This window comes from Ochotona princeps, chromosome 11 (genome assembly GCF_030435755.1).
Source record: "Ochotona princeps isolate mOchPri1 chromosome 11, mOchPri1.hap1, whole genome shotgun sequence".
In the NCBI taxonomy this organism is placed as follows: Eukaryota; Metazoa; Chordata; class Mammalia; order Lagomorpha; family Ochotonidae; genus Ochotona; species Ochotona princeps.
Window position 1 is genome coordinate 64,944,705 of NC_080842.1, and position 24,937 is coordinate 64,969,641.

The 24,937-nt window shown below is 38.0% G+C and overlaps 1 pseudogene; it reads right to left on the minus strand.

Annotated features, from left to right (window-relative positions):
• Positions 1 to 24,067: 24,067 nt before the first annotated feature.
• On the minus strand, positions 24,068 to 24,637 carry LOC131481424 (cleavage stimulation factor subunit 3-like; annotated as a pseudogene).
• Positions 24,638 to 24,937: the final 300 nt, after the last annotated feature.

The window sequence follows — 24,937 nt, forward strand, 5'->3', positions numbered from 1 at the left end:
TAATTAGCTGCATCAAATGACTCTTGGCATTCCTAATTTTCACCTTTTTGTAACAATTGAGTTCATTCCAACATTTTTACCGGAAGAGACAGGCATGAAATGAATTCTCTATGGTGGGTTACCAATGGCTGAGAAATTGCAAGGGTGGAAATGGCTGGGAGAAATCACTTGTGTGCTGGCTCCTGCTTTTCTCTAAACTCTGTGAATTCTGTCAACATTAATCCTGTGAAGTATGTAGGCAGCCTTCCTTGGGAGAAATGAGCATTTTATTTTCTCGAAGCCTTGTCTGTATCCCACCCCTTCCTTAAGCCCTACTCTCAAGAGAGGATATGCTATAGCCAGGGTGTAGAGTAGTGGATAGGATCAGGAATCAGGGTGTCTACGTGCTTGTCCTGAGTGTGTGAAGAAGATAACCCGGTGGGGAGAAGGAGGAGGCAGGTTGGTTCACTGCAAGCTCTTTGTCAGTCACTGAGTGGTCAGGCTGCCGTCTTCCGCTGTGACAAGCTTCCTCCCCTTGTCGTAGCCTTGTGTTTACCCCTTTGCTAGGCATGTGTTACCAGTTTCATCCTTTTCTCCCCTTGAGTCCTTCCTAGAATTTTTATTAGGTATAATTTGTAGATTAAACGATTCACTTATATAATGCCATATTCTGAAGAGGTTAGACATATGCAAATATATTATCATCACATAGTCGAGGTCCTGAATGTATCTATCACCTCCAAAAATTTCCTTGTGTTTTTCTTATTTGTTCCTGTGATTTGTTTCTGGTGGTCAGAACACTTAGTATGACTCCAGCCTCTCACAATATTTTAAAGTGCAAAATAGCATATTGTTTACTATAAGGTCTGGCAATGGTTTATCTGTTCTGAAAACTTGTCACCAGGATGTTTACAGAAGGGACCTTTGGAACATGGTTGTGACTTAGATAAGGTCCCCTGGGTGGTTTCATGTGATGAAGGGGAGAGCACAGAGCACCTACGTAAGTACTAGCTATCTTGGGCATGAGGTGGCCGGCACCACCTGAGCACTCCAGGAACAAGTATCACTTCCAGGTGCAGTCCCTCTACCGCAGATCAGGGCTGTTGCGTCCAAATCACCTCTGGTCTTGATCATTTTCCCAGGGTGTAATTCTGTGTTCTTAGCAGCAGAAAATAGGCTGAGACAGGAACTGTGTCAAACAACAGATCTCTAGATCTCTTGTAGATGAGTAAGTTCTCGTAACCCTTTCAGTTTCATCTATTAGCAAAACTTTCCCATTTCCTCTTTCCCCCAGTTACTGGAACCACATTAGATTCTTTGCTTCTGTGAATTTGACTAAACAGGTATTTTACATAATCAGGATCATCTGGTCCTTTAAGTTAATCCATAATGTTACAAATAACAGTATTTCCTTCCTTTTTAGGCTAATATCCCATTGAATGTATCTACTAATTTTTATCTACTCACCTGCTGGTTGAGATTTGGGCTGTTTCCTGATCTTACCAAAAGTGAATCTTGCAGCAATGAATATGGAAGTGCAGACACTGCTCACTGGTTCTTTTAAATTTTGGTATTTTTTAACGAACATATTTAGGGGTACCATGTGATTTTTTCACCCCCCCCACCCCACAGATACATAATACCCAAAATGAGAATAAAAATATTTATCTACTTAAAAGTTTGTCTTTTTTGTGGTCAACATGTTAAAATTCATTCCTTCTAACTTTTTTAAGAAAATATACATTCACCATTATTATTTGTAGTCATCCTACTGAACAACAGTATACCAGAGTGATTTACTCCTACCTAATACAATTTTATACCCATTGACAATCTTTTCTTACCTTCTTTCCTTCTCTGCTCTCTCCATTCTGGTAATCACTGTTACAGTCTTGAATTCTTTTAAGTCAACTTTTCTGGATTCCACATAGAAATGAGACTATGTGTTACATTTCTTTCTGTCCTTGGCTTATTTCAACTAACACAATGGCTACCCGTTCCATCCATATGGTTTTCAATGATAAAATTAGTGTGGCAATTACGGAAAACAGTATGGGAGTTTCCCAAAATGTTACAGCTAAGCTACCAAAGGACCCAGCAATCCCACTACTGGATGTATAACCAAGGGATATGAAATATTTTGTTCTCTCTTGTTTATTGTCTGCTATGTCATTGTGCCTGTCCCATATTGCTCCAATTTTCCTCCAGATCTTAAAATTACCTTAATTTTTAGTTGTCTTGTCAATTAGTTGGCTGTACATACGTAGACTTACCTTTGGAGTTTCTATTCTGGTCCATTGTTTCTGTACCAGTACCAGATTCTTTTGATGACTACCACCCTGTGGTAGGTCTTGAGGTCTGGAACTGTGATTTCTATAGCTTTATTCTTATTCTTCAGGATAGCTTTGGCCATTTGTGGTCTCTTGTTTTTTCAGATGAATTTTTGTATCATCTTTTCTGTTTTTGAGAAGATTGTGGGGATTGCGGTTATGATTGCACTGAATCTGCGTGTTATTTTCAGTAGTATGGACATTTTGATGATGTTGATCCTACTGATCCAGGAACACGGCAAATTTCTCCATTTTTAGTGTCTTTGATTTCTTTTAAAATGTTTTATAATTTTCCTAATGGAAGTTTTCCACATCTTTGGCTAGATTTATTCCAAGGTACTTAAAATTCTTTTCTGCTGTTTTGAAGGGGACTGCATTTACAAGTTCATTTTTATCCATGGAGCTATTTGTGTATACTGGGGCCATCAACTTATGTTCATTTGTTTGTACCCTGCTATGCTGCCAAACTTTCCTATGAATTCCAATAGCTTCTTTATTGAGTCTTTTGGTTCTCTTATGTATAGAATTATGTCATATGTGAACAGGGATAATTTTATTTCCTTATTTCTGATTTGAACTCTTTTAATTCCTTTTTCTTACCTAGTAGTTGTAGGAGGACTCCAAGAACTTTGTTGAATATAGTAGTGGTGAAAGTGGACATCCTCATCTAGTTCCAGATCTTAGTAGAAAAGCTTCCAATTTCCCCCAATTCAGTATGAAGCTGACATTGGTTTTATTTATGTATATGTGCATATATAATATAGAAAGAATAATTGTGGAGGATTGGGTAAGTTCTTGAAACATTTGTAGAATTCAGCAGTGAAGTCATCTAGTCCTGGACTTTTCTTTTTTGAGAGGGGTTTAATTTCAACCTCTGTCTTGATTATAGGTCTGTTTAGATTTTTAATTGTACCATGATTCAGGTTTTGGTAGATTGTATATGTCCAAAAATCTGTCCACTTCTTTTAGCTCTTCCAATTTGTTGGTGTATGGTTACTTGCAATAAGGTCTGATTATTATACGGTCATCCACAAGGGAGACCCGAAAGAAGCTCCTGGATCCTAGTTTTGAATTGGATCAGCTCTTGTCATTGCAGCATTTGGGAAGTGAATCAGCAGATGGAAGAGTCGTCTCTCTGCCTCTCATTTTCACTGTGTAACTCTGCCTTTTCAATAAAAATAAAATAAATCTTTTGAAATTGTAACACTCTGGAAGAGCAGTATAGCTTCCAGCTATGTTTAAGTTATTTTTCTATTTCAAGACAACTTAAAATAATGGTTAGAGTTTGTATATTATTGATATGTAGTGTATGCAAGAAAGAATACATAGGATGTCAAACAGTGGAGCAACAGTTATAAAGAAGACCATGGTCCAGTCCCAAATGATCCACAGTACTAAAAGCTTTGCAGTAATGGATGGATGGCTGGAGTACAGGAGAAAACCATGGCACCAGGCACTGGGTTTTAGAGGTCAGACATTATCTACTGATCAATCCATTGCTTAGAAGCGTACAGAGAAGCGAAAATCACTTATCAATCAGGAGATTTTGATGGAAAAATCTCCTCCAATAGAAATAACCATTCAAAATTATGGCATAGTTTTCAGAAAAGCATAGTAAAAAAGTAAAACAAATGTTATCAGTAAGCAAACACTTCAAGTCAAGGTCCATTGCAGCTGCCAGTAGTGATTCAGGTGGAATCCGAACTTTGACTTTGTACTGTTGGCAAAACGAAAAGTGTTTCAGGCTTAGGAGATAGAAATTATTTGTTTTTTACTAAGTAGTATTTGTAAAAATCATCACATCTATGAATTCTGCATTAGTCTATAAATTGATCTTTCCCACGAACTTACACATTCTGTGAAGACTTTAAGAAAGTTGTCAGGGGCAGGCACCATGGTATAGCTGGCTAAGTCTCCACCTGTGGTGCCAGTATACCAGCACGTCACTGTGGCCAGCAGCATATTGGCTGCTCCACTTCGGATCCAGCTCCCTGCTAATGCCCTAGGAAAGCAGTGGAGGACTGCCCATGTTTGTGGGCCAGTGTACCCTCGTGGGAGGTCTGAAAGAAACACCCACCTTCCAGCTTTTAATCAGCCTGGCTTGGGCTGTTACAGTCATTTAGGAAGTAGTCCAGAGGATGGAAGACTTCTCTCTCTGTCTCTTCTCTTGCTCTCTCTAACTTTGTCTCTGAAATTAAAACAAAACAAAAACAAACAAAAACTTTGAAAAATGCTAATCTGAAAAGCCTATGCTGTCTTTATCATTCTTTTAAATTGTAGATTTTGACTGTCGATGGACCATGGATTAAATTTACTGAACTAGGAAAAAACTGTTTTCAAAAATGACATGAAATGGAGTAAAATGGAACATAAAATATCATAAGCATTGTGTTAGGAATTTCATGAACATCATTTTATTCTACATATGTGTATGTGTGTGACAAGTGTATATGTGATAATGAAATTAACTGGTGTAAAATTTCTCTTGACTTGCATTTCTGGCAAAAAACCTCAAAGGTCTTTGATTTAAGATAATGCTTCTTCAGGTTTTGGTTATGAATAATGTAAAGAAAATGATTTAAATAAATGCCAGGTTTTTATAACAGAATGTAGCATCGTTGTTCCAAGTTATGGATCAAGGGGTTTTATAAAATATTTTAAGGCTAGTTTTTGAGTTTAATTTTGGGAAAAATGCACTAGATAAATATGTATTGGTTCTATACAATCATTAGAAATCACTAATGTTAAAGAGTTTTACTTCTCATGCAACATTCACAGGGAAATGAAATTCCCAGTTCGATGCTTTTCTAAATCTTAGGGGAAAGAAAATATTGCCTGAGGTTGACAACTTTGGAAAAATTCTGAGCTACAAGAGAATAATTAAGAACATGATTCATTATCTGATCTCAAACAAATTTGAGTTCCCTATGATTTGTATACTCATAATAGCAGACAAATAGTTCCTATTTATTGCAACACATACTGAGGGCTAGGGACAAACATCATTCAGGTACAACAGAAGCAGATAAACCAAAACGTGAGTCAGAGTCATGGAAGCATTGAGCCCGCGTCTCTTCATTCAGAACCAAATTTTCCCTGGGAACATACTTGCTTTATGTCACCTGTCACCAATGATATTGTGACATAAAAAAAGCACACAAACTTTCAAGTCACCCTAAAAACTGTTTTTTTTCCTACACTCCTTTCAAGTATTCATTCTATTATTAATCCTAGTGCATTTTAAATGAAGTAAAATATTTAAAGATGATGTATATCACATCTTTAATTTTATGCTTTAAGCCACTTCCCATTTTCCTAATACATGCAGGTCTTTAAAAGAAAGCTTATTATTTGAGAAAGAGAGGTAGGGGAGGACTGTTTCATCTGTTGGTTTACTTTCAAATATCTGTGACAGGACAAGGACAGGCCAAAACTAGGGACAAGAAATACCGTCTGGGTTTCCCGTGTGGGTAGCTGGGGTTCAAGTACTTGGCTGCATCTGTGACTCTCAGAGTGTACATTAGTACGGTTCTGGATTGGAAGCAAGGTCAGGATTTGACCTCAGGAGTCCCAAGTGGCAGCTTAGTCCACTGTGCTGGTCTTGACAGTTTGCCCCAGAAGACTGTGACTATAATTCCTGCTTTGTTGCTAATGTTTGTATTTCTGTTTTTTATATTAAATCCTACTCTGCATTCAGACCTACTGCATCATATCCTTGCTCTCCAGCTTTTTTTTTTCCAAGGAAACTGTGGCTGTGGCATTCTGCTGCTCTGTTCTCCTTTCAGCAGATGGGGCTGGGATGTTACCCCACATCATCAACTGAACTGTGAGTCTTGTTTGTCAAACCACGAGCACAGTGAAAGGCACATGGTAAACTCTCAAGAAAGGATGGTTTCCCTCACCCACATCTCTCAAATGTACCATAAGTACCAGTGGTGTGGCCTTCTATCATTTCAAAACATTTTTCATCATATTTGATGTTGCATGGCATTAGGCTAAAAACCATTGTCAATGCTCCCAGAATCTTCAAGAATTTTCTCAGTATAGAACTGGTTCAAAACATTGACATTTGTTTGTATTTTGGTACATGTTATAACTTTCATGTTGGATGAGGGTGACAAAATCATTCTGATTTTTTTCAAGTTTGTACTTAGGTCAGGATTAGAAAGCTAAGGAAGTTACTTTGGTCACCCAAGTTCAGTAAGCTCCCATGACAGAGAAGTGCATGGTTTCTACTCTGCTGACACCAGGCAGATTCCTTTCCAGCCACTGTTTTCATGGGCACAGTTTTCATGGGGCCTGTGTGATCCAATAGCATCCTGCCTGCTAAAGCAGCTCTCTGCAAGAACTCAGCAATGAGTCCAACTTGAAAGCATCTCATTATCACTCTGAAGCATTATCCTGACTGCATTTTAAGTTGTATAATTTTTTCTGGGTCTGATTCTTTGATCAATGTTGGTTTTTTGGCAACATTTGTATTTTGTACTGTAGAAATTTTTGTTGTAACATGATTCAACCTATCTTAAAAGTCTATAGAGAAAGAGAAGAAAAAGAAGGAAAACTACTCAAAGAAAAGATTAGAGACTGTCTTGCTATTTGACTTACAAAAATAATAACTGAGTAAATTCGTCACCTACTTCCTTAAGACACAAAGACTGGCATTGTTTGACTCCTGATGGATTTCTTTTTAGATTCTCTAGGAAGTTCCTTGCCTCCTTTGTAGCCACTGCATATGGGAAATGGTTTCAAAAAGCTCATGAAATATTGAATTAAAAGGTAACTTTATTTTGTTAATTTTTAAATTCATTGCGGTTTTCTCATAATATAAATTTGCATGAACTTTTTGAAGATCTGTCTTATGCATGAATTACAAATGCTTGTGAATCAAAATGAACTTATCCTTTTGATCCATTTTTTTCATAAACTTTAAAAAACACCATCTCACACATCTCTGTGCTGCTTACACACACACACACACACACACACACACACAGGGAGAAACAGAGACAGGAGTCAGAAGCTTAGACTCATCAAAAATTACTTGGAAATTTTCAAATTTATTAATATTTGGCACTTTTACCTTCATGTATATTTAATCTTAAGTTTTTTACACTCCTGGATGGGGTCAAATCATTCTCTGATTATTTTTTCCTGAGGAATTTGGCTTTCTTAGTTTTCTTAGATTTAAAGAGTTTAACTTGATTTCTCTTCCCAAGCTCATTTTTACTCTTACAAGGCTAAAATTTCATCTAGAAACAGTTTTGGTGTCTTCATAGAATGTCATGATTTCAGAGCAAACTGATTCACTAAACACTTTTGGAAAGTGTGTGTGTATGTTTCTCTTTTCAGCACCCGTTATCTGTTCCTAATATTCCTTTGTCCAAGGTAGAAATCAGTTATTTGTCAAACTAAAGCATGTGCCAGTGACCTTGGATTTGAATCCTCAGTTCCCTTTTCATATTGGGCATTTTCAGACCCCTAGAAGAACTGATATTTTTGGGAAGAAATTTCCTATGCTTTTCCCATTTTTATAGTGATCTTATTCCTTGCTCAAATTCTAGCAGACTCCCTCACAACATAGCTAGGAGGATAGTGAGATGAAGTTGAGACCCAGCTGGATGTCAGAAACGAGTAGGTGGAGGACTTGGAAAAGATAATTTCTCACAATAGCGCATGAGCATGACTGGGAGTTCATAAGAGAAGAGGGTAGAGCTTAGATGATAGTCTCAACTTTCCAAGAGAAATTCTCCCCAAGTGTAAGCACTTAGACAGCTTAAGAAAACCATTGATCTTCATTCGTCTTCCTAGAAACTGTTGAATTAGTACCTATCTTGGAAACACCAAGCAGTCTTTTCTAGAAGATGCGGTATTTACTGGTACATACTAACAGTGTTTTTGGACATTGTCTTATTTGGAGGGATAAACATAAAATACCTTTATAGTTTTTTGAAGTACCTTGTAATATTTTAACACATATATATAGTGTATCATCATCAAAGAGAGTAGTCAATTTTCTACTTATTTCTTCATGTATGGAGGCTTCCAGCTCTCCTAGTGCTCCATAAAAATGTATGTTGCTGTGAACTGTAGTCACCCCGCTTTGCAATGGAACGTCAGAATGTGTTCCTTCTGCCCAACCATATGGCATCTTTGAGCATTTGTCTTGTGTTTAGAGATTTCTACTCCATAGGATTCAGTATGACTCGGGTAGAAGAAACCATGAGTCTCTCTTCCAGTCCTTTTAACAGCTTCAATACAGGCATGCAGACTGGAGTCTATGAGGATAATGATATAAAAAAGGTGGGGTTCCAAATGTGACGCAATGAGCAAGACACAGCTGTCCACAGCACCCAGGGCTTGTGGGAGCAGAGGCCTTTGTCAGTGTCCAGGCTGCAGGTCAGTGATGGTACCCTCCCAGCTGGGTGACACTGTCTGCATTGCAGGAGTGCTATGAGAATCTTCCTGGCTGTGTCACTTCTACTTGGGGCTCCAAATACATAAAAAGAGACCTGATAGCCCCAACCTTACAGGGCTGCTGCAAGGATCCAATAAAAATGTGTGTGAAAGTGTCTCTTATGACAATGAATGCCACTTTACTAATACATTTTCATTTCCTATAGTTTTCTTGCATTTCCCTCTTGAAGGTTGTGTGTTAGTTGTCTCACCAATTTTAGGGCTGTTAACTGACTGCCAAGATAGTATCAGATGTAGGTGCTGGGTTCTATAGCAACACAAAAGAAGGGCATTATACCCACCTAAGTGGTGGGAAGGAAGGAGAACAGGCTAGTAGGTGAAAGAAGCTCCAGGAACTAAGAACAGCACTCGGAGAGAGAGAGCTCAAGTGCATGCCATGATCTAGAGAGCTGCCAGGGACCTTACCTTACGCTCCTGCAGTTGTTCTGCTGTGGTGCAAACACAAGTATGGACATGGAAAGTTGTTTACAAGGTGCTATGAATTGGTAACAGGTTATAGAACAACAAGTGCAATATGAAGCCATTTTGGTTTGGTGTGTAAGTGTGTATGACTGAAAGAGGATGTATCAAGTTTAACAGCATTTAGTTATTAGAGCACAAGTGTTATATTTTAAAAAATTGATCGGAATTGGTTGAATTGTCTTTTACACATCAATTGTGTAATAAAACAGAAGTTAAGTAAGACAAAGTGTGGGATCGCTAAATACTCATCACATGCATGATCATTTTATTTTCCTTGATGTCTACTGTTGGAGATTTCCAGTTTTCCCGTATTATAAGAAACACTGACATTAACTAGAAGAGATTTATTGGTTTGTTTTCTTAGAAAGATATCTCTGCTGATTTGAGTAACTTAGGCTATTTTTAACTTTGTATTTGTTTTTCCTGTTAAGATTTAAAAAGATTTTTTTTTTGCTTTTTTTTTTTTTTTGGCTTGTTTGGATTTTTGAGAGAGAGAGGAGAAATTTCTTTTCTTCCAGTTCAATCATTCAATGCTGCAGTAGCCAGAGCTGGGTCAAAGCCAGGATCTGGGAACTTGACTTGGATAGCTCACCTAGGTGGGAAGGACTGAGCTGCTTGAGCCATTATCTGCTGCCCTCCTGGGAGTGCATTAGTAAGAAGCTGGAATTAGGAATGAGGCTGGGACTTGAGCCCAGGCACTCGAATATGATTTGTGTGCATCTCAGGGATGGGGAGGCATCTTAACTCCAAGAATTTTTACAAATTATGTTTTAAATGATTGAGAAGATGAGAGAGGGAGAGAGAGAGAATGAATGAGCTCTCTCATTTTCTGGGTCACTTCCCAAGGACTGAGAATACTGAAGACCAAACTTGGAAGCCAGGAACTCAATCTCCTGTGGGTGCCAGGAACCCAGTTAATGGAGCCATCATCACTGTCTTCCAGACTCTGCAATCATAAGCCTGTACCAGAAACCCGACACAAGGACTGCAGTGGGATACACAGGTGTCTTGGACACTAGACTAAATGTGCATCCCTGAAATAGATTTTAGAGGAATGGACTCACTGCATTTTCTTTTTCTGTACCTCTGTTATCAAATGTCCTTGAATTTCCAGAATTAACTTTGGGCTAGTTGTGATGCGAGGCACAGGCCAGCTTGCAAATGGAAAGCACACGTGGCAAGACATTCCCCATTCCTAAGGAAAGAGGATTTGTAGCAAAAACTACAGGTGACATGCCCCAACTGAAAGGCTCTTTAAACTCAAGGTTCTTTTACATTTTCTTACTTGATCATCAAAACAAAACTAAAACAAAATTAAACCAGAAGGAGTGTTGCTTTTCAACATTTTGCCAACACCTTCCTTTATATTAAAAATGAAAAGACCTTAAAATACCCCAACAGACAGCAAAGACTTAGAGTGCAAGTTTACATGCAGGGCTGGAGATATTCATTAAAATTGTAATTAGACTCACGATTAAATTCATTCACAGTCGAAACTTTGCTTGTAAGTGTTGCGACAGGAGGAAACCTCCAGTCTGAAAATTAGTTCAGCAGTCTGAGCGATTTTAATTATGCAGAGTTGATTATCGCTAGAGAAGGAAACCTTTATGGCAGTAACAGAATGAAGATCTTTTTTTTCTCGCTTTTTGGTTTCCTGAGCTAATATGAGGCACACATTTTGATAACCAAATGTCTCTGTAGGTGAAGAAAATATGAAGCAATTGCACAGAATCTTACCAAAGGAGAAAGCAGCCATTATTAACTAGCTGCCTGCTAGGTAGTACACTGGTCTGTGTGTTTTTCCATTGTAAGGTAGCCATCATTATCCATTGGTTAAAGGAAAGGCAGAGGGAAAGAAATGGAAGTTTTAAGCGTCCCTTATGTTTGTGCGCCATCTCTGGTGACAAGCCGCCTCTTGTATTACTGTCTTCCTTTGGTAGATAAAGGAGTTGAATATCGGCTCAACAAAATGATCAGGTGAGCCTCTGACATGGAATGGGCACTTAATACTCTGCCGAACCCCCAAACCTGCATCCTGGCATTTTCAGAATTGTCCTTTCTCATTCTAACGGATGCTTTGACAAGTTGTGTGTCTCCTGTCATGCTGTTACACGTGATCTTGGCAAGTACTCACTGCCTACCCTCCAATCCCTGCCTGGAGCCAGCCAAGTCTGAGGGGCTGAAGGGAACACATTCCAGGTCACTAACCTCTGAGTCCTGATAGCAACGAATGTTTCTGTAGAAGTGTTCTTCTGGCTCTGCTTTCTCCTATAGCCAAAAACTCAGGCCGTTAGATTCTTGAGTTCCTGAAACCAGTGGGATGGGGCTGGACGTGCTCTGAAGAGGTTAGATTTTGGAGTGTGCGCTTGGCACAGCCCCGAGAGCCCTGCTTAGCATATCTGCATCCCAAGTCTGAGGGCCTGGGTTGGAGTCCCAGCTTTCCTTCCCAAATCCAGATTCTTGCTAAAGTGTACCTTGGGAGTCAATGGTGATGACTCAAGTAGAGGACCCTGTCACGTAGGTGGGAGGCTTAGTTTGGGTTCCTGTGTTGTAGGGTTTTTGACCCTGAATACAGCAGCAACCTCAATTCTTGTCTCGCAGGAAAGAAGAATTTTCGTGTGGACATAGTTTAGTTTTAAAGCAAGATTTATTAGAAAAGCTGAGAAGGGAGACTCCCATCCTAGTGATGGGAGGGGGCTTTGAGATAGAAAGGACCCTCACCCCCTGCCATAGTGGCAGGAGGAAAAGTAGAAAAAAAATCGTATTAATGGTGGGGAAAACACCTTTTAAAGGTTTACTTCAAAGGAAATTCCTGGTCCCCATGGCACCTGGTCCCCATGGTACCTGGCTTTGAGACAAAAGGCCCAGGAAGGGGTCAGACACGCTACTTCCTTGGTCCCTTTTCAGTGATAAGGAGACCAGTCTGAGGCCCTCCCCCACAATGGCGGGAGACACTGGCTGATGCTTCAGGTGGGGAATTACTGTGTTAATGCCGCCCTTGTCTCTTGGGAGAAACATGCTCTGGTGAATCTAAGACATGGTAGGGAAAATGCCGTTTTATCTTGGAGAAGAAAATGGCTCAGGGACCCAGAATGCCCTAACTGCCTACTACCCAGTCTAACTCCTCACACACCTGTCTCCCAGCTTCACCTCATTCAGCCTTGGCATCTGTGGGCATATAGGAAGAAACTAGTTCATATCTTTCTCTTTCCTTACTTCAGTCTCTCTGCCTTTTAAACGCATAAAGTCACAAAAAAATTTAGAAAGAAAAGCAGTTTTCTACTTCTATGCTTCCTACATATCTGTTGGCTTTATAAAATAAATGAGAGTGGCTGTGAATTTGCTGCTGCTGCTGTTGGAGGGTCTCTCACTAGCAATATTCCAGAACTCCTGGAGGGTGTCACTAGACTTTCAGAGAAACCAAAGAGGGAAGACCTGCTTGCAGCACACCTGCTTCTTGTCTGAATAGCACCTGAACTGTGCTTGGTTCTCATGCTTTTAAAACTCACAGGAAAAAATGTTAGCGTGGAAAGAGAGTACATGGTAAAATGAGCCCACCTATACTCATTCCGTGGAGAGAACATTTGTTTACCTTTTTCCATGTAGGTTCCATGTGTTTTTGATGTACTGAAATTAAAAGAAAATTATAGATATAATGACATTTTACTTATACTTTCACACACATTTCTAAAAAGTAAAGGCCAATTTTTAAAATAAAATCCCTATAATTTTCATGCTTACTGCAATTAACAATGTCACCAAATCATCAGATAATAAGTTCGTGCACAAATTTCCTCAATTTTCTCTGATGTTTACTGGCTCTTAATGATATGCTTTTATTTTGTCCCTTAAATTTCTTAATCTCATCCAGATTCTCTCTTTCATGTACATCTCATCAAGATGCTGAAGACTCTAGGGAAACCAAGGCAGATTTTTCAGTAGAAGATTATGTTTTCTGAATTGTCTCATTATTTATTTATGGTATTAGATTCCTGGCTCCTCCTTAACTCCTGTGTGAACTTAAAATTAGGCCTAAATGCATGACTCAGTCCAGGAGAAACATTTGGCAAGAATGCTTCATGGGCTAGATTGTTTTCTTCCAATTTGCTCTCTTCATGATGCAAGTTAGGTAGTGGCAGCTTGACTCCAGTCTTGCATTTGGCTAATGGTGACACTTGGTCCAGGCTCTTAGTATTGTTGCTAGTCCCTGCCTTCATCAACAATTTCATTAGTGACTCCAAGATGGTGGTTTGCTAATTCTGTTTTTTCTTTTCTATTTATTGGCTGGCTTTCTTCCATATTAGGCCAGTCTTAACCAAGACATGATTTGGCTCTTTGGCTTGTTATATGTAGTCTCTTAACGTTTCCCCTTACATCAGCCTTACTGCAGACTGGAGTGATCCTCAGCATGGCTGGATTAAGGAGTGCCTTTTCAATAAGCTCTAGCTGCTGAAACAAAACAGAACAAAGACAAGCAAGCTAATAAAATTGAAAGATACCCTCTTCCTCTGGAAAGAATTTCAATAAGGAACAGGTAATGAGATACCCCCAGAATGTTCTGAAAGTACATAGTTTTTGAAAACAAGGCTTACATGTATGGTAAAGAATTATCTTTCCCCAAATGAATTCCTTACCCAAATAGAATCCATAACTTTAGTTCATTATATTGTACTTGTGTTAGCACATTCTTAAGAGAGAGACACGGCCCAAATCACTGGGCTGCTTGAGCCTTTGCTTTTAACTGGACAGTGCCTTCTTAGTTTTTTCCTTATGTGGTGCAGTTTATAGGGATCTCCTAACTCTGTGGCCATGCTCCAATCAATGTGAAAAATGTGAGGATAATCAGGACTTGAATGACTGGCCTGTGACAACATAAACTCTAACGTGGTGGATGTTTGGGGTACAACTAGGAGACATCCCTCTCTAAGACATAGGCATGTTGATGAGTAGTTCTGAGCGTAACTTCATTTAACTGATGATTTGTAAGCAGAAAAACCCACAAACAAACAAACTGTAACAATGCTTATTCCTGGAGTCTGAGGCTTCAGACATCCAAATCATAAAGGAAAGTCCAAATGAAACTCCAAGATGTAACAGATGTACCAAGAAGGAAAATAAAAAGCTTATACTTGAATAAAATGGGAGATTCTTTGCTGGGATGTTACCTGTGCTGTGATTAACTCCTTTGCTGGAGTTAAACAATTAGAGGTTAGAGTCTACAATTCCAGTCTACAACAACTGAATCACATTATCAACCCGACTAAAGTTCAGCTGCTTTTCTTATTTGTAGCCAGGGACAAATGTGAGCATACATTGGCATCTAGAGATGTCCTTGAGAATCTGATGAACTCATGGATGCGCCATTGGAATTTCTTGGCACAAAGGTTTTTGACCCAAGCACAATTAGGACAGAGGATTTTTGCAGGTTCTTGAGTAGAGGGAGGAAAAGGAGATGCCTCTATGGAGGCTGCCTCAGAGGTGAGCTTGCATGCGCGGTCTCAGGTTGTATCTACTGTGGGGACCATGGTGACTACAAACAAAAACTGTATTCTCATAATAGTTCGGAAGGCTTACCTCAACACAAAGGGAAAGAAAGTAGGCAGCAGGTGAGTTTCAGTGGGCATTTCCCATATTTCTGCATGGAGCTATGAAGTGGCAAGGATAGCAGAAAACAAAATCTGATTTGGAAGTTTAGGAGTTAGTTGATAACTGCGAGTAGCAGAGGTGAGACGTTTGGCTGGAATACCAGCATTTTCCTGGAGAAAGCTAGCATAGGGGGACTGAAGCAAGCTGTCAACATTAAGAATTTTCATACTTTCCAGCCATAAAAATATTTTCTTTTTGCTATTAAATGGATGCAATTGGAAACCATTATGCTCAGTGAAATAAACTAGTCTCTAAATGATAATTTTTTTCTGATCTTTGATGACTAATACAAAGAGTACAAACATGTTGTCTATAGGTATGAGAGTGACATTCTGGGATTTGATTATTGCGCGGAGCTTTTGTTTATATATATGAGGAGTAGTAGGTTTTTTGTTTTGTTTTGATTTTTTGGTGATTATTATTTTTTTACTTGCTGGGTGTTGATATCTTTACCTAATGGAGTGTTAAAGCTGTGACTGTGAAATGAAATGCAAGTATGCTATTGCGAAAATGAGAAACAAAAAAGGAAGGAGGAAGATGGGTGGGCATTGTGGGCAGAAGAGGGTGTAGTGGGGACCTATCAGTAAGCTCCTAAATCTATACTGTGATATATAAAAAATGTGTCCACTTTATATTAATTAATTTAAAATAAATTAAAAAAAGAAAACAATGTTTTCACAGATGACTCCTCTTGGATGACCCCCACCCTGAGGAGGAGGACTGTGACTCAGGTAAGAAGACCTCCAGCATTCCGGAGACCGTGTGGGCAGCTGCCCAGGTAGCTACTGTGTTTATATTAAGGTTGGTTGCAGTTTATTCCTGTTTATAGACTTGTGTGATGCTCTTGTTAGAAACTAATTTACAGAAGCTTGGTCTACCACAAAGAGCTGCACTGAAGATTAAACCAAGCATGGAAAATGTTGAACACGGTACTTGGCACAAAGAAGCAGTTGAACTATCGTCAAATCATTCATGTTTTATTTTTATTCTCATCTCCGTGGAGACATATGAGGTCTTTTTGGAGGCCTAACTCTCTGGGTAACTATTGCCATTGTTTTGTTCATTGGTTTGTTTATTTTTCCTGAATTTTCTATACAAGAAAGCATTTTCTTTTTGCTCTTTTGATTTCTTTCCACTGTTCCTACAAACAATGGCAGTAATACCTAAACATGGTGACTTTCCAGCAAATATCCATAACTCTAAGTGGAACTGGTAAAACAAATATGCCCGAGTTAAAATGAAAAATGCTCCACCATGTTCTTGTTAATGTGTAGATATCTAAGCTGCGTGACTTTGTCTTCTGATCATACAAGAGGCAATGTAATATAGAAATAGTCATGCCCCCTTTGTCTTGCTGTTGACTAAAGGCTTGCGGGAAAATGTAATACACCTTTGTTGAAAACAAACAAGAAAAAGCCCTGAAGACATGTAAAGCAAGGTCTATAATTTAACATAGTTTTTAAGCCTGAATAAATGACATTGTTATTTCCGTAGCACTGAAGAAAAGACTAGCTATTCCTGGAGTAGAAGTCGGTCTTTCAACCTGTTTCCCAAAGGGCCTTGACGATGTTAACAAGCAAAGTCCCCTTGATACAACCAGGCAGAAATTTCCCCCCAAATATTAATTATGGGAAAGGATATTTTCTTATGGATCTGAGTCTAGTGATTTGTGTAGCAGTACCCAGTACATTCCACCAAAAGCACATTGCTGAATTGTTTCTGAATTGCAGTAAGAACTCTTTGGCGAGGTCCTCTCATCATTGACTGATACGCTTGGATGAATGCTTGGAAACTTTTCTTCTCATCCCTCAGTTAATCAGGTGGATTTCTTCTGTGACATTGCCTCTTACCATCTCAAGTGACCTGAACTACCCATTTCCACTCTGAGCTTACTTCTGTACATACATGCTATCCAGGCACACTGAAATTTTGCTCTGCCACCCATGTCCTTGCTTGGAGAAATAGATCCTTAAGAGGACTGATCTTTCTATGATTTTGTCTAGATCAGCCTCTACTTTCAGGGCAACTTTCAATAGGTGTTTACTGAAGAGATTCTTGGAATTTCAGCTTTGGAAGGAATTGTGTTGTTTACTTTAGCAAACGGACTCATGGACTGTAGCCTTTTCTCGTTTAGTGGAGAGGCAAACAGACTGGCTAATGGCCAGCAAGTGAGCCTAAAGGAAGCAGAGACCAGGATTGGGACGTTCTCTGCCAGTCCAAGTTGGCCAAATTTCTTCACTGTAAAACTTTCTTGTGAAGTTCCAAGAATGATACAGAGCATTCGGCATTTCCCAAATGTATATTTTCTTGGAACCCTCTCCTTGTATGCTCTCTGAATGGACTGGTATTTAGCAAAATACACACTGGAGAGCACAGCTGTTAAGGCGCAATAATGTCTTAATCCCCAGATTTCTAAAAAGCAAGAATCTGTGAATATGCTATGCTACATGGCAAAGGGCAATTAATTAAGGTTGTCAATCAGTTGACCTTAAATGAAGGAGATATTCCTGAATTACCTCGGTGGATCAAGGGTAATCAGATCCTTAAAAGTGGAGAGGAGATGTACCGTACCCGAGGAAGTCATAGTGGTAAGTATGGGAAAGACAGCCTACCAGAGCTGTTTTCAAGGAAGGGGCCAACAGCCAAGGGACATGGGCCAATTTTCAAAGGCCAGAGGAGTGAACTCTGCCCTAGAACTGTGTGAAAGGAGTGGCTCTGCCAACACCTCGACTTTAATGTGAGGCAGATCATGTCAAATGTTTGACCTTAGGAACTATAAAGTGAGAAGCTTGTGTTTCTTCGATGTAGCACCAAGTTTTTAGCAACTTGTTATAGCAGTCATAGGAAATTGTCCAACGGTTCTGATATCACAAGCTTAGCACTTACTGTGCTCCCACTTTAGCCTGGGAATTATTCACATTCATGATTGAATCATTTATAGTCATGTCCTTATTGTGGGGTGGAAGAGTTCTCCTAACTGGCTGTAAACTGATCTATAAAAACCATATTTTCTTCCATATTTATTGGCATAAGAAGCAAAATGACATAAAATTTTATTTTTATGTATAAGGAAGGATTAATTAGTAATTCAAATTATAAAAGGTTGGAAAAATTCATTTTTCATAAACTAAAAATGGCAAAGCTTTTAGCCTGCTAAAAACTTGAACTCATTATTCTACCACAGCATCTGGGTAAAAAAAATGTAAAGTTCTTTCAATGATGAAGACTCATGTAAATAATTGAGGCTGATATAATTTGGAATGAGCAAAATTCCTCGCCTATGGGGTATCAATATTGTCTTAAATTGGTCGTGGTTTTCAGTTGATGCTAAGATTGACTGTTGAAATGATAAGTTTCTATAAGTTTAGGATCCTAATTAAGTTTGTTGAGAATTCTTTGGTAAACTCCAGATTGTGCAATGATACATGTTTCTGTCCAGAATAGTCTCGGACTCCAACTCTCTAGGAATGGTTTGTTGGCATATAGTAAATACTCAAATATTTATTGTGTGAAGTGCTAGATGCATATATTGTCCAGCTGATTAGGTACCGTTTGTAATTGGGGGTGCTGAGTTTTAGAGGGTTCAGGTTATCAGTCCATGATTTATGTTCATACTAAGTCAGAGACAGGATTGCGGCCAGAGGTATCTGCTGCTGGAGCCCACTCTCTTCACCACGCCATACAGCCTAGGTCGAAAGAGGTCCAATGCTAAGGTCAACAGCTATGTAATTCAACTCCTTGTTCTGTTGGGATTTCTGCCAAGAGTAAAGTTTCTACAATATTGAAGACTTAGTTTTCATTAGAAAATAGATTAGGTGGAATAGCAGAGTTTTGAAGACTGTAATTAGACAGTGAGAAAACATACTTGTCAGCCACGTTGCTCAGGGGCCAAAGTACTTTTGCATGTCTTGGAGTCATTTTTGCCATCTTAAGGTAGGTGCAACACACTTGTAAGATACTGGCATTGTGCAAGTAACTGAGAAAGATGGCCTTTGACTAGGCTGATTGAATAAGTGGATTTTCCAGAATAGTTCTATTCACACTTGCTGTGCCAGTACAGTTATTTATGGCATGTTCCCCTCTGTTCCTGCGACCCTCACCTGGTACATTATCTGAGAAGAGGCCTGCTTTGGGATGATAGATCACACTGTAAACTACAAGATAAGTCACTTGTGGCAGATAATCAAGACACTTACAAGCTCATTGGCTCAAGAAGAAATGTTAAGTGCTAAGAAAATTCATGAATCATCTGCCTTTGGTAGGCTGCTTCTGTAATGATTTCTGGTGATTCCTTATGTCTTTAAATTTTTGTCCTTGTGTAATCATCCCTGACAGCTAGAGTGAGTGACTTCCTTTTAAGAAATGAAATTTAGCCAAAGTAAAGCTACTTTAGTTTGTTATAAAATAAATTGATAGTTAAAAGATGAAATAACCATCTAAATTGGAACTTCAGATGAACAGTGAACTTTTTTGTGTGTTTAAGTAATTTTCTCGCAATACTTGGGACATAGTTATACTGAAAAGGTATTCACTTCTTGTCTGAAATTCAGATTTTAACTGATGTACTTTTTCATTTTTAATTGTAAAAATCAATACACATCACAGAATTTGCCATCATAGCCATGTTTAAGTGTGCAATTAAGTAGTATTACATATTTTGTATCACTGTGCAGTTTTTGTTTTCATTTTTTATCTTTTTAAAAAAATATTTTATTATTTTATGATATAATTCCATAGGGGCTGGGATTTCCTCCCCCTCCTCTCTAGTTTCCCTCCCCTGAGAAAATTTCCCCTATATTATTATAATAGCATAGATCTTCATAAATAGTCAGAAGTCCATCATTCTGCTTTTTAAGTGTATGCTGACATTATAGGTACAGACAATGGCAGAGTCCAGCATCTGATTGTCAAGATACCTTTAGCAGTTTCATTGGGAGTCCATCTTTGATTTGAAAGTAGAGATGCATACTGCATTGTATTTTCACATTTGGATATGATAGTCTCTATTACTATACATCCCCTTAAGAGAAAAGCCATAAAACAAAATCAGTAACAGGGAAGAAAAAAAGAACATTTACAACAACATGAAGCTAAATAACATGCTATTGAATTACCAATGTGTCACTGAAGAAATAAGAAAGAAAATAAAAAATCTTAAAGCAAACAATGCTACTGTGCACTGTGCAGTTTGTAAGCTTTTTCATCTTGGTAAACTGAAACTCTCTACCCATTGAACAGCTTATCGTAATTTTTTTCCTTTCTAGTCCCTAATAACCACTATTCTCCATTTTATTTTTATAAGTTTGACTACTACTACATGTAGTTCAGGAAAGTCAAATCATACAGTTTGGGTTTTTGATTTGCTTATTTCATTTGACATGATGTCATGTTGTTCCATTTTTCAGAATTGCTTACCTTGGTAAAACTGATGATTATTTATGGTGTATTATATAGACCAGTATGGACAGACCATGTCTTGCTTATTTATTCATCTGTTGCTGAGTTACTTCTGATCTGTCTTGGGTTCTATGGATAATGCTGCCATGAACATGGGTGTACTAAGATATCTTCATGACCCTGCTTTGGAATTTAGAAACCTCTGTATCATTTTTCCATGGTGGCCACAACATTTTATGTTCTTACTAAAAATTGCGTGGTTTTTATTGTTCATCTCACCAATGTTCATCATTTTCTATTTTTCTTCTAATAGTCATCCTATTGGATGAAATATCTCATTTTCTGTTTTGATTTGCATTCCCCTAATGATTAATGATGTTTAGCATCTTTGGATGTGCTTGTTAGCCGTTTGTGTGTCTTCTTTGGAGAAACGCCTGTGGAACTCTTGTACTAACTTTTGAATTGGGTGATTTGTGTATTTTTTTTCTTGAGGTTTACAAGTACCTCATGCTTTCTAGATCTCAATCTCATCTCAGACACATAATTTACAAACATTTTTCTATCCTATGCATTTCCTTTTCACTTTGTTGATGATGTCCTTTGCTGCAATCCAATTTATCTTACTTCTGTTGCATATACTTCTAACATCATATTCAAGAAACCAAATTAATTGTCACGACAGTTTTCCTCTAAATTTTCTTCCAAGCGTTTAACAGTTGCAGGTCTTACAAGAGGTATTTGGTCCAATTTGAGTTAGTTTTTGCCTATGGTATAAGGTAAGGGACCAAATTAATTCTCTAAATTTGCATCGAATTTTCCCAGTGTAATATGAATTTATTGCCATTATGACTATAAAAGCATGAAGAGTTACTTCTGAGCTTTTTATTCTAATCCATTGTTTTATATGTCTTTGTGCCATTACCTCACTGTACTGATATTTCAATCCAGGAACACTGGTGTCTTCTTATTTTTTTGTGTCCTTGATTTCTTTATAGCTTTTACTATACAAAGCTTTTTGTCGGCTTAGTCAATTTTAGTTCTAGGAATTTTATTATTTGATATCATAAATGGAATTGTCTGTCCATTTCCTTTTAAAATTGCTCATTGTTAATGTAAAAAACATGGAATTTTATTAGTTGATTATCAGCTTAGATTTTTAAAATCAGTTATGTTGGTTTTTATGTTTGAAATCTTAGAGTTTTTCCCATTTAAGATCATCTAATCTGTAAGCAGAGATCATTTTATTTACTGACTTTTCTTGCCTGACTGTTCTGTTTAACACTTGTGACAGTAAATTGAATAGAAGTGATCATTGTGGACAAGATCCTAGGTGAAAAGTTTTCACCACTAAACATGATGTTAGCTGTGGGCTTTTGAGGTAAGGGCTGTTATGTTGAGTTCATTCTGCTTTTATTTTGTTAAATGTCTTATGAAAAATAGGAAGCTATACCTTTTCTACAGCAGTAAAGATGATCATGTGTTTTTTTCCCCTCTTATTTGGTTAATATGGTCTTGTACATTGATTGCCTTTTGTGTTAAACCATTCTTGAACTGCAGGGAGAAATTTCAGTTGACCATTGTGCATAATGGATTCCATTTGCTTACGTTTGTTGTTGAGTTTCATATCTTTCTTTTCCCACAGTATCTTTGTCTGGCTTTGATAGCATGATACTATCCTTGCAGAATGAGCTTTGAAGTGTTTCCCATCTCTTTAGTTCTTGAAAGTGTTTAAGGAAGGTTGGTATTTCTTATTTTTTTTTAAAAATTGGCAGAAAACAACGGTAAAGGCATCTGTTTCCGGATTTTCTTTATTGAAATGTATTGATAACTTGTTCAATCTCCTTCCAGTTATTGATCTGTTCCAATGCTTTATTTCTTTATTATTCTTGCTGTGTTTCCAGGTGTTATGGATTGGTTATTGAGTTTTTTTCATGCAAATATTATAATGTTGTATAATCATTTTTATTTATGTAAAGTTGGCTAACTATTCCTTTTAAAATTTAATTTGAATCATGTTTCTTTCTGTCTTTGGTTAATCTATCAAAATTTTTTTAAAGTTTGTTAATTTGTTTGAGGAGTTAACTCTTGATTTGGTTGATTTTCTCTAATCCAGTTTTCTGTGGTCTAATCTTTTTTATTTTGTTCCTTCTGCTGTTTTTTTGGTTTTATTTGTCTTTTATTGTCTCTTAAGACATGAAGTTAAGTTACTGATTTGCGATCTTTCTTGTCGTACAATGTGTGCATTTATAGCTATATATCTCCTATTAGTGCTGCGTTGGATAGCCTGAATTTATATTTGCTAAATATGGCAACCTCTCTGTAAATGATTGCTACCTTTGCCTATCTTCTACTTATTCTCTTTTCCTCTCCTTTTTGTCTTTAATGAAATATTCTGCCATGTTCTGAGACACCCTTTAGATATTGAAAGGGTATCTTACTCCAACAACCTCTGAGAAATTGACCCCCTGTCAACAGCAGGTGGAATAAATTTAAAAGTGGTCCAAGACTCCATGGCATTTCATAGAAAAATAGTCTGGATGCCTGGCACAGCTGTGACTGGATATCTTATACTAAAAAACTGGGTAATAATCATTGTCACCTCAAGCCACTACATTTTGGGATAATTTGTTAGCAAGCAATAAGGTAACTTACAGGCTATCATAATATTTTCCCTAGGTGCAATTCTATATCTACATGATTCTGTTGCTGTGTATACCTTTGAAAGCCTTGAGAATAGTGAGTATGTAATATGTAGGTTACTCAATGACATGGATTTGGAAATTGGCATAAAATTAGGTCATTTACAGGACCAGTCTTGTGGCATAGCAGGTATTGCCACTACCTGTGACACTAGTGTCTCTTATGGGCCCCCGCTTGTGTGCCGGTTGCTCTATTATTTTTAGCTCCCTGCTTATGGCCTAGGAAAAGCAGTGAAAGATGGCACAAGTGTTTGGAACCCTGCCATCCTTGTGTAAGATCTGAGTGAGCTTCTGGTTCAGCTCTGGTTGTTGTAAGCACCTGGGGAGTGAAACAACAGATGGAAGTTCTGCTTCTCTGTCTCTGTCTCTCTCTAACTCTTTCAAATAAATAAAGAAATCTTTTTCAAAAGATTATTTAATAGTAGATTAGCTATAGTATGTCATTTAAGTGGGAATTTTATTGGTAATAAAAATTTTTAAGGATATTGTTAAAATTCTTGGAGAGTGTTCTGCCATTTTGCAGTCATAAGAATGAACTGTGTAGGGCCCAATGTGGTAGCCTAGTGACAGAAGTCCTTGCCTTGCATGCACCAGGATCCCATATGGGTGCTGGTTCTAGTCTCGGCAGCCCCTCCCATCCGACTCCCTGCTTGTGGCCTGGGAGGGCAGCTGAGGATGGCCCAAAGCTTTGGGACCTGCACCTGCGTGGGAGACCCAGAGGAGGTTTCAGGCTCCTGGCTTCAGATCTGCACAGCTCTGGCTGTTGCAGCCACTAGGGAAGTGATTCAGTGGGTGGAGATCTTTCTTCTCTGTCTCTCCTCCTTTCTGTATATCCTCCTTTCCCATAAAATTAAAAATAAATAAATAAATCTTTAAAAAAGAATGAATTGCATAATATTTATGGTATCTTTATAACCTGCTTTCTAAATTTTGTGATCATAGTAAAGTGTTTCTATAAAATTATTTTTTTCTACCATTGAAGCTGTTTTAATGTTGTTGCAACTGCAAAATGCGACAATCATCAGCTTTTAAAAGACCCAAATTTCAAAAATGCATTTTAGTTATTCCTTCATACCTATTTTACAAAAATAAAGTCAAGACATTTAAATCCTCCAATCTTATTTGTGCTATGTTCTGCAATTGTTTTCTAGTACTATAATGTATGCTGTAATTCCCATCAGATTCTATGTAAGAAAAAATAAAACAAAATATTAACCTCTGCTTCAAAGTACAGTTTCCAGTATTTGCCAGAACTAGGGGGACTGGGTAATAAGGCATTCATTAGTCTTCTGTGCTTTTTCTATAGGTTGATTCTAAATTTGAAAACCAATAAACAACATTTGCAATGTTAGGATTATAAAAATATTACTGACGGTAGAAGCAAGTAGTGTGATTGGACCCATAGAGAGGGAAATGTAATCTTACGTCATTAAGCCTGTGCCTCTCGAATGAGAATGGTCCAAGCATCAAGGTCATATGGATTCTTTTCTAATTTGTTTTCAACTTTCTTCACCTTTTCGGGGACATACTCAGCTGCCTGTTCCGTGGTAGCGTCACCAGACATGGCCTCAGCTGACCAGGACACAGGAATCAGGCAGTGACAGGAAGCTACAAAGGAAAACCTGTACTAAAAACCACCCCCAAACCAGTAACGTTACCCTGGGCCCCGAGGAGTCAGTCTGCCAGCCCACTCAGATATGAATTTCATATAAAATTCTTAAATCCATATATGGATGGATATGTGTGTAAAGCTAATTTTGATATATTCACCAGTGGAAAACTGTGTAACTACTCAAGATGAAGCCCTCTAAATATATCTATCAACATAGATATATTCAATGTAAAATAGTGAAAAAGGTGGATTGATTTGCAAAGTTTTTTTTTAAAGATTTATTTGTTTTCATTAGAAAGTCAGATTTTGCAGAGAAAAGGAGATACAGAAAGATCCTC